This window comes from Chenopodium quinoa, unplaced genomic scaffold (genome assembly GCF_001683475.1).
Source record: "Chenopodium quinoa cultivar QQ74 unplaced genomic scaffold, ASM168347v1, whole genome shotgun sequence".
Classification (NCBI taxonomy): domain Eukaryota; kingdom Viridiplantae; phylum Streptophyta; class Magnoliopsida; order Caryophyllales; family Amaranthaceae; genus Chenopodium; species Chenopodium quinoa.
In genome coordinates, this window is record NW_018743813.1 from 1,264,241 (window position 1) to 1,274,827 (window position 10,587).

General features: G+C 34.1%; 1 long non-coding RNA gene across 1 annotated transcript; it reads left to right on the forward strand.

Annotated features, from left to right (window-relative positions):
* Positions 1-7,079: 7,079 nt before the first annotated feature.
* Positions 7,080-7,699, forward strand: LOC110685411. Its single transcript, XR_002504034.1, has 2 exons — positions 7,080-7,312; positions 7,420-7,699. It is a non-coding gene; the product is annotated as an uncharacterized LOC110685411 (long non-coding RNA).
* The last annotated feature ends 2,888 nt before the right edge of the window (positions 7,700-10,587 follow it).

A 10,587-nucleotide genomic window follows, 5' to 3' on the forward strand; every position in this document is an offset into this window, starting at 1 on the left:
ATTCCTTCAACCAGTTTTCCAATATGGTAGGGTCAAGCTCCCCTTGATATGTTGGTGGCTTACTTTGTGCCACCTTATTAAAGAGCTCCCCCTGAGCATCCCCATTACCAGTTGAGTTTCTTTCCAATTGTTTGGCAACTTCTACCAACTGCCTCACTACTTCATTCAAATCGTTTCCACCATTACTAGAACCTCTTCCCCCTGCCATTTTGCTTCTCCTGAATTAAGGACAAGGGTCTATATTAGAAATGGCTATGGTTAGTTCTCAAGACATACACCCATCTATTACCTAGCACTCTTTAAACATTCACAGTAAAATTTGAAGCTACAAATTGGGATAGCGAAAGCTAAGAATTCCCTAAATTTGTAGCTTTGTCAATCAATTATTGATTGCTAACCAACCATACATTTAATAAAGGATCACATAGATAAAAATAATAATTCCCATAGATGCCCATAGCGTAGAAATATTTATTGGAATTAAGTTGCTTGGAATTTTGGCTATTGGAATAGTGATGTGAAATGGGAGATTTGGAAAATAAATGAATTTATTTATTAGTAATATATAAAAAAAAATTGACAAGGAAATAAATGAGGTCTTATTAATTAAAATAGACTGAAATTACTAAAATAAAAATTGTTTTCTAGAAACTTGTGTGGTCATGCCACTTATTAATTTAAAAATAAAATAATAATAACTAAAATAAAGACTATGAATTAATGGCGAGGAAAGTTATAAAATCTAATCCTTTCGAACGTTGTCCCTTTTTTCAGTGGATTGTTTGTAGCTTGAAAGATCGAAATCAGAATCATTTGACTCCTCCATTGGTTCAGGTGACTCAGGTTCGGGTTCTACTTGTACAAACTGCCCTTCTTCCTCCTCATCCGATGAAATGTCTATTATTATTGGAGTTGGAGGTGGATTAGGATTAGAAATCTCCATAAGTGAAATATCTCCCTCTTGTTGTTCTCCATTTTCTGCCTAACTACCCCCTAACGAAGAAGAAGAAGAATTTCCTGGTTGTTGATTAGGAGGAGGATTAATCCCTAATGCATTATCGTAGTAGTAGTCAAGGTAGGGAAGATTTAAGTGCTGACAATGAGGTTTTTCCACTCTTACGAGATATATAGTCAAGAAAACATAATCTGGATACCACTGGCCATAATAGTCTTTTATTTATGGTAATTCGGAATGTCTCCTGGAAGGTAAAAATAAGAAAATCTCTGTTTGACAGCAATGTAAGGAGGCTCCTCTAGAAGACAATGGACAATCGTAGCCGAAATACGATCAAGGGTGTCATAAACTCTGTCTCGTAAGACATTGCTCATGTAGGAACAAAAGTATATGATCTTTTCTACAAAGTCGTAGGGGTGTTCATTATGTTTCCTTACAAGTAATCTCATTTGTGTATATTTGCTAGGAAATATTGGCATCCTGTAGAGAAAAGACTTAGAAGAGAATTCCTTTTTCGAATAAAATAACCATAAATAATACAGTCTTGTAGGAAATTAAGTTCGGTGTTCAATCATACAATTTTGAAGGATCACATAGAATAATACACATATTGCATGCTTTCATCAACAAACATCTAGTCAAACAACATGCTTGAACATTAAAAAAAAAAATTTAGCACACAAGGAAGAAATTAAATTCTAGCCTATATGCCCTTTATTTTCCTACCCAAGCTCACCAACATGTTAATAAAAACTTTTAACACATAATTCTTACCTCAATCCTTACTCCCTGCAAAACTTAACAAAAAAAAAATTACCCTACTAAAAAAAATTTCGAAATCAATGGGAAGAGGGCCAAAATTTTCGGCCCTACTAAAAAAAAATTCCGACACTCTAAAAAAAATTCGGCCCTTAAAAAAAAAAGAAATAAAAACGGAACAAATAACATTGCATAATTAAATTAACACTTGGCCAAGTTTAAATTATAGTTAGAAAAACGTTTTCGGGTTAGTGGTAATTTGAAATCTCAACTAAAGCTCTGATACCACTTTGTAACACCCTAGAAATTCCTTTCTTTTAAATACCCACTTTACTTTTTAAAATACGATTTAGGAATAACTAAGACATTACCGCCACCGTGAAAACGGCTAAGCCAACTATCAAAGATACACAGCGGAAGACTTTAAATTAAAAACCGTTTAAACAAGTCAACTCAAAAGTCAACCAAACGAAAGTAAAGTTTAAAACCAAACAAACAAAGTCAAATAAAATCAAACTACAACTTGGAACCATTAAAGGCCCGTATTCAAAACCGTTCAAAAACCAAGCCTTCGCATTAGTCCACATGAAAAGTATCATAAGTAAACAAAGCATAAAACACATTGTAAACTATTGGAAACTAGCATGATTCACTCTTCACTCATGCCCCGTCATGAATATGCTTCAATACCTGAACCGTTTATCTCTACTTGTCCCCACTACTATCCATTAAAAATGGGTCATCATAGGGCCAAGATAAAGACATGGCCAAACACACAAACATACACAATCAGCAAAGCTGAGTACGTAAGCGTAATTAAACACACTAACATGTTTTTACCTATCAACACACACTTACCTCAATGCACCTGTTTACAAGCACACACAATAACCAACAAGACACTTTAACTAGACACTAAATAATTCATTTATCATTGATTACGCATTGAACGGGTTTCCAACTATACCTCCCCCAAATAAATTGAGTTTAACTGACACGGGAGCTAACCGTGCCAACGACAAAACCACTCAAAGGTGGCGGAATTCTTGCGCATAATAATAAATAAAAAGGAATGTACAGCGTCCTGTACTCCATTAGAAGTTATGGTTAAATATAAAACCCCATAACTCCCCCCATTGTTCATAGTCAAGGTATATACGTTCCAAGAGTTTTAGTGCGTAATCTTTTTCACATTATGTTATTTACATGTTATTGGACTTGGTGATGACTCTCTAACCATACTAAATCAATCAACAATATTTATTCAATCAACCAAACATACCAATTTAATTCTTGAATAATTATTGACCACATATTATTTAATGTTGAACCCTTTTTAATTCTATCTCAGTGTCAAAGACACCTTAAACGCATAAAGCGACAAAAATCCTATCCTTCAGTGTTAAAAACACCTTAAGTGCACAAAGGCACCAACATACAATTTATTCCTTGTGTACATAGACACTTATATAGCTCCTTCCTCATGCCTAAAGCATTTATAAAAATTATTTGAACCATAATAAAATTCCTTTTCAATACTCCAAACATTACTAAGCATGTAATTTAATTAATCATGCATTCTAACATGCCATAAATAAAAGTGTGGTTCAAACACAACATGCTAAACATTAATTTTCCAACTATTAATCCATCTCAAATAAATCATGCTGTCTAATTTAATCACCAATATCAATAATCCAAAATTTCCTATCATAAATCTTAGCATGATACTATTTTAGATAAATTAAATCAAGCCTAGCATGATACTTCATCACAAAAAATATGCTAAATACGCGAACGTACCTTGAGTACGATTTTAAAATTGCCACGACTAGTAGAAATTGCTTTTTCAAAGTCTCCTACACATTAAAATCATAATAGAGTATTAAAATCCACTCTAAACATATTTCCAGCAATATATACTATTTTAAAACCCCTCATAATTTAATTAAAGTAAGCTGAAATTATATTTAAAACACCATAATTAAGTCCCAATTAAAAAGTAATTAAAATTTCTTCAAGAAACATAATATTATGTGTTCTACATAAAATTCCAGCTTTTTATTTTAATTAAAACTTGCTGTAACTAAGCCTTGAAACACTTAAAACAAAGGTCTACCCCAATATACATCATAATCTTTCAATAACTCATAAATCAAGAACCTAGGGTTTCAAAAATTAGGGCTTTTTAATTAAAAACCAAATCTAAAAATTAAGTAACATTATTACAATCATCAAACATCAAAATTAAATCCCAAAACTCATAATTTACAATTAGATTAAAGCATAGATTAAATTTGAGCAAGAAAGATTTGATTTAAATTTTTTTTTTCGAAACCTAGGACTACCGACAGCAAGTCGGCGCCACTGCCGGCTGCTGCCGGCACTGGTGGTTGTCGCTGCTGCCGGCTGGGTGGCTGGTGGTCGGCGGCCCATCGGTGGTGGTGGTTGCAGGTGGTGGTGGTGGTGCGAAAACAAAAGGGGAAGGGGAAGGAGAAAGAAAAAGAAAGAAGAAAAATAAGGAGAAAAGGGAGAGAAGTTTACCTTGGATTTTCTCCACTCTGGGAAAAGTTGAATTGGCTCATAAGAGAGATATTTATACCCCTTCTCTATCACCCTTTTACCCTAAACTTTCCTCCTTTAGTTTTTTCTAATCCCTTCCCTACTAAAACTTGTTAAAATCATAATTTCCTAAAATAGAACCCCAACTTTTATAAAATAAATAATTAAACGAACTTTCCTTTAGTAAAAATATTTCCAAACTTACATAGGATAAATAATTAAAACACCATAATTAAAATATCAAAATTATTTAAATACCCATATAAAATACGTATAAAAATACGGGGTATTACAAATAATAACCTTGTCGTTGAATCTTCTGGACTAACATCTTAGCAGTCATATACGTTCCACATATACCGGCATGAAGATTTTCCAGGGTTTTGTGTGCTTCTTTCTTAGCTATGCATAAGAGATTTCTCCATAGTGCAGTTCTTTTATGGAGTTCTCCCCTGATAAGCACATACTATGAGGCCAGGAGCCTCAAAGCACGGGATGCCCTTTTATCAGTATTTGGAGGGTATTCTTCTTTTGTCACGTAGTTAAGGATAAATATATACCATGGCTCTTCATCTTCTTCTTGTGATTCTTGTTCATCATCAAGTGCGTGAACATAAGCTGGCTCATTTCTTCTTTCTATGGTCAAAGGCATTCTGATTGTATCTGTTGGTATTCGCACCATTGATGCTAATTTAGCCAATGCGTCGGCAAACTGGTTTTCTTCTCTAGGCAAGTACATATATTCCACTTCATCTAGTTAGTCCGTGAGAGTTTCCAGATGAGCTTGATACTTAGAGAGGCTTTCACTTCTCACCTTCCATGTCTTGGAGATCTGGTTAATGATTAGTGATGAATCACCGTAGATTTTGAGCCTCTTAATTCCCAAGGCCACAGCTGTTTCTAATCCAAAATTGCATGCCTTGTACTCTGTGGCATTGTTGGTGACATCAAAGTCGAGCTTCGTGGAAATTGGGATATGCTCTTCATTGGGTGATACGAGCAAGACTCCTACACCACAACATTTTTGGTTTGAAGCTCTGTCAAAATAGAGCGTCCAACTATCATCTTCGTTCATGAGTAAATCTTCGTCAGGGAAATCGTACTCATCTTCTTCTTTCTCAACTTCTTCTAGCGGAAAATCTACTAAGAAGTCAGAAACCGCAGAACCTTTGATGGCTTTTTGTGGTACAAATTTCAAGTCAAATTGATCAAGGTTGACTATCCACCTTGATAATCTTCCATTGAGTGTTGCTTTTTCGAACAGGTACTTGAGAGGATCCATCTTGGACACGACATGCACTGTATGAGTAAGCATGTAATGTCTTAGTTTTTGTGCGGCCCACACAAGTGCGAGACACAACTTTTCAAGTGGTGTGTATCGTGTCTCATATCCTTGAAGCTTCTTGCTCAAATAGTAAATTGCATTCTCCTTGCTTTCGATCTCTTGTGCTAGCATTGCCCCCATCGTTTCTCTTGTGACCGTAAGGTAGAGTCGAAGAGGAAAGTCAGGCATTGCTAGCGCTAGCACGAGTGGGTTTGCCAGGTACTCTTTGATTTTGTCGAAAGCTTTTTGCCAATCATCATCCCATGTGACTAGGAAATTTTTCTTAATTAACTTCTTGAATATAGGTTCATATATCGCCGTGAGTTTTGATATGAACCTACTTATATATTGCAGCCTTCCAATGAAGACTCGAATTTCTTTATCATTCTTGGGTGGTGGCATGGCCATGATTGCTTTGACTTTTGTGGGATCAATTTCGATCCTTCGAGAACTGATCACATATCCAATTAGTTTGCCTAATGTGATCCCAAATGCACACTTTTCTAGATTTAATCTCATGTTGTACTTGCAGGGTCTTTCAAAGAACTTGAGAAGTGCAATGATGTGGCCTGGGCGATCTTTTGATTTAACGATCTTATCATCGACATAGACCTCCACTTCTTTGCGCATCTGTAGGGAATATTTCAAGCATTACCCCTAGTTTGAACCCCACTGTGATCATACACTAAAGTAAGGTGGCGTCCAAAGGGAAAGAAGATAGAGAAAAAGAGTCGTGAACAAGTTTTAGAAACTTCTAAACCGTTCACGAGGTGAGGGTTACACCCCTTAACGATCCAAGAGATTGCCAACTCCAATAGGTCTGGAACCATGACTGGTAGTTCGGGGATGAAGGTACAAATCCAACCTAAAAGAGATTGAACCTGCCCTAATAATAGCCCTCTACTTTATTCAGATCGTACTCATGTGCGCTTTCTGAATAACATACAATCATTAGGTATACTCTAAACCTGTTTATCTATGTTGGTTGAATATTAATGAATAAACTAAACTATTACTGGAGATCAATTGAATTATAATCATATTAACCCTAAACAAGATTATTAATTATCTTATTAAGTGTGATTGCAAGTAAAAATTCTCTTTAAATATGCATAAAAGATGTCATCAAGCAATAACCACTACTACAAAATTTGGAAAACATACCGCTTATTAAAGACCCGTTATTTTACGAAAGGGTCTGTTTGATGTAAGAGATCCAATATTTAATGTAACAGATCTCTTATATATCCTAGGGCCCACCACTTAAGAATATATGAGATATAAAAGACCTAATTATGCACTCAACGGGTCTCTTAGGTGTACTAGAGCCCACACACTTGATTGAAGAACAAAAGATCAAATTTTTTTCACGGGTCTCTTCCTTCGGCCTTTAACACATTCTCTACTCTTATTTTCCATTTCATATTACTGTTATTTTTTTTTTTTGAAAAAAACCCCAAAGGGTGTTCTTATTACTCTTATTGTTTTATTTATTCATTTTATGTTCTCATCTAAACTCACATGTTCCTCATCTATATATTTTGGCATTCTCTCTCCTCAAAACCCTAACCTCAACCCCTAAATTAAAATCCTCATCTTCTCGCTCATCCGAATCCGCCATTTTCCATTTACTTTCTGTATTCAAGATATAAAAATTTCCACTCATTGTTGAAGCGACTCCTACCATCTCCATAAGAAAATCATGCTCTAAGGTATATAGTTTTCTGTCTTATTTGTGATTTTTACTCCGTCTCTTAGATCGTATGCTGGGATTTAACAATGATGTCTATGTTCTTCTTTTTTGTTTGAATAATTGCAGAATTCAAACCTGAAATCGTGCGTGGTCAGCTTGTTTGCCGTTTTTAATTGGCCTTGATGTCGGTTAGGATGGAGGTTTCTGGGTTTTTTTGTTTTTGTGATTTGTTCAAAAAAATGAAGGTATTTTGGTAATTGGGGTGGATAACTCTTTATGTTTTTTTAGATCTATCAGTTTGGGTTTGGATTTTAGTTTTCTTGATCTTGATTTTGGGGATTTCATATTCATAAACTTGGACTATTTGAATTCTCTTTAATTAATGATTAATTTCTATTTTAGTTTATTCTCAATTTTTATGTCCAATTTCTTCTTATGGATGGTATTTTGATTATTAGTTTGGGTTGTACTTGATTACTGTAGTATATGAAATAGATGGAGATAGTGGACGAAAATTTTCAACTATAGGAAGAAAGACATAATTATGCGTGTTCATCTAGAGTATTTTATAACCAAAGAATCACAATTTGCAAATTTGTTGACTGCAAAACTTTGGTGCGTGGGGTTGAAAGATTATTGTCAATTGAATTTAGTTAGAACTTATATACTGTATGTTGTATGTTTAGGAATTGTGTATGCATAATTTTTTTTTTTTGCAGAGTGTTTGTATAACTTGTTGAACTAAAGATATGCAATTTTTTGTTTTGTAATTATATACTTGTAAATATGGATCTGTAGCTTTGTAAATGTTGTATAATACTATTGTTGTTATTTAAAAGAAATACAAATGATGTTAAATTGTAATTTCATAATTTGCCAAAAAAAATCAGCTATTTATTATCTTAGCGTAAAAAACATAAATTTTAATAAATATGAAAATTAGTATTTTTTTTTAAAAAAAAGGGATCAAACAGACCCGTAATTTAATGTATGTGGTTTATTTGACACCCCTTAAAGAGACCCCCAATTGCAAATAACGGGTCCCTTCCCTGTAAAGTGCATCAATTATACACCACACCAAACAGACCACTTATCTCTATTAACGGGTCTATTTGTTTTTATAAACGGGTCTCTAAGGCATGTTTTAACAGGTCTCTTAGTCTATTTTTGTTGTAGTGAACAATAAATATATATCAAGCAACATAATAATAATAATAATAATAATAATAATAATAATAATAATAATAATAATAATAATCAAAATCATAATAACAACAATCACAATTATCATAATCATGTTAAAGCATAATAATAATCGCAAGATCCTAGCATGATACTAACAAGATTAATAACAACCCCTAGCATGTCACTAAACAATAAAAATCAAATATATATTGCCCTAACATGACACTAACATGAATATTAGGAAAGAAAATAGGAAGCATCGCAGGAATCATAATACGCAATCTAAACATGATTTCTGTATCAAAATATCACTTAAAGCACTTACTTGGATGCCTCGTATCTCTTTCTAATAAAAAAATACACGCGTTAGTAATTTCAAGAAAAATAATAAACAACAATTAAATTAAATAATTGAAACAATGATTTGGGACCAAACCCTCAGAAATTTAAACCTTTCACGTCTAGGGCGAAGGCAACTTCGAAATATGCTAGGTGTGTCTAGTGCTAATGTATGAGAAATTGTGTTTGTAAAAGGATTGGTTGGAAAGAGGGATAGGGAATCAAGAAATTCTTGATGAGAGTTGATGAGAAGAATTGGTAGAAATTGATGATTTTTGATGATTGAAAACAGAATTTTAAGAGGCTATTTATAGAGAAAATGAGTCGGATGGATAAAAAAACGAATCAGAGTTTTAAAAAGAATAAAACATGATCGCAGCGTCAAACACGCGCGTGGCGCCAAACGCCAGACATTAGCGCCAGACGCTGAAGGTTAACGCCAGGGGCCAAGCCTTAGCGCCAGACGCTAATAATCAGTTTCACGCATTTTTGTTTTTATCATATCTTTTAATCTGGAAGTCTAAATAAGGCATATAATATGTCGTTGGAAATCTCTTGAAGTCTACTTTCCAACCCAATAAGAATTAGACTAAAATATGTTGTAAAAGAAACATATGGCCGACATAGTGGAAGGGTGTCAGTTTTGGATAGAGTTTTGAATCTCATTCATATCGTTTTCGTTATAGCTCGGATTTAATATTATAATATATTATTGGAAAGATAATTTGAAGATATATTCAGCTATATAAAATTTGGACAAACATTATGTGGCACGAAAATAAAATCTGAATATATTCCACTTTGTACAAAACAAGGATTCTAAAAATGAGTAGTTTTATTCAATTCAAACTCTTTGAAACATAATTATCAATCCTAACTCCATTAGGATTTATAAGAACCTTCTAGAATATTCTAGAATACCATAATCAATCCTTATATCTTTATGAATGATAATTAATAATAGGCCCTCCTCTAGATCATTGGGCCGTAGGTAAAAACTAAACTGGGCTAAGTTTAGTATTTTGGCCATAACTTCCTCCTTATTCATCGGAATTGGGCTTATAATATATCGTTGTAAAGGTATTTTCAAGCCCCATAAAACTACACCATAATTGGACCCTTATCATGGACCAAGCTAACTGGAATAATTTAATAAATTAGGTAAGAAAAGAAATATTTTCAAAAACAGAAAGAAAGGATATTTTAATAAAAACATTCTCATCAATAGACTTTTCACACTTTTTCTTTGTTCGTTAATCAAATTACATGAAAGGTATTCATCACCGGGTTTGGTTTTGGGGAGACACATTTGGGTGTCTACAGAAGCCCCCACTTTGACTGAGTTTGGAGATTCGCAAGTTTCGAAAACAAAAGTCAAAGTAGCGATAGGGACGGAGAATAATTCAGAACGCTCTGTAATCCTAAATCATTCTTGTAACACCAATACCTGCGAAACTAGCGTTAGTTAAATAGATAAAAGAGTTAAGAAACGTGTATCTTGCACCGTCAAGCACACGTCTCTGAAGGTAACCGATTTGTTGCTGCATTGCTGTTGTTGTGATAACCTTCCACAAGCTAGGGAACACCATCCTTCTATTTGTTTTGACGATCTTCTGCATGCTAGAGAATGCCCCTTGAAGACTGCTACACTTGAAACTGCCTCCAATACCCGTTGTGATAGTCTTCGAAAAGATCACTGCTCGTTGATCCTTAATGCTGCTATGCCAGTACGTCGGCGCTTTGCTACTTGTGAACCAGTATGTCGGTGCT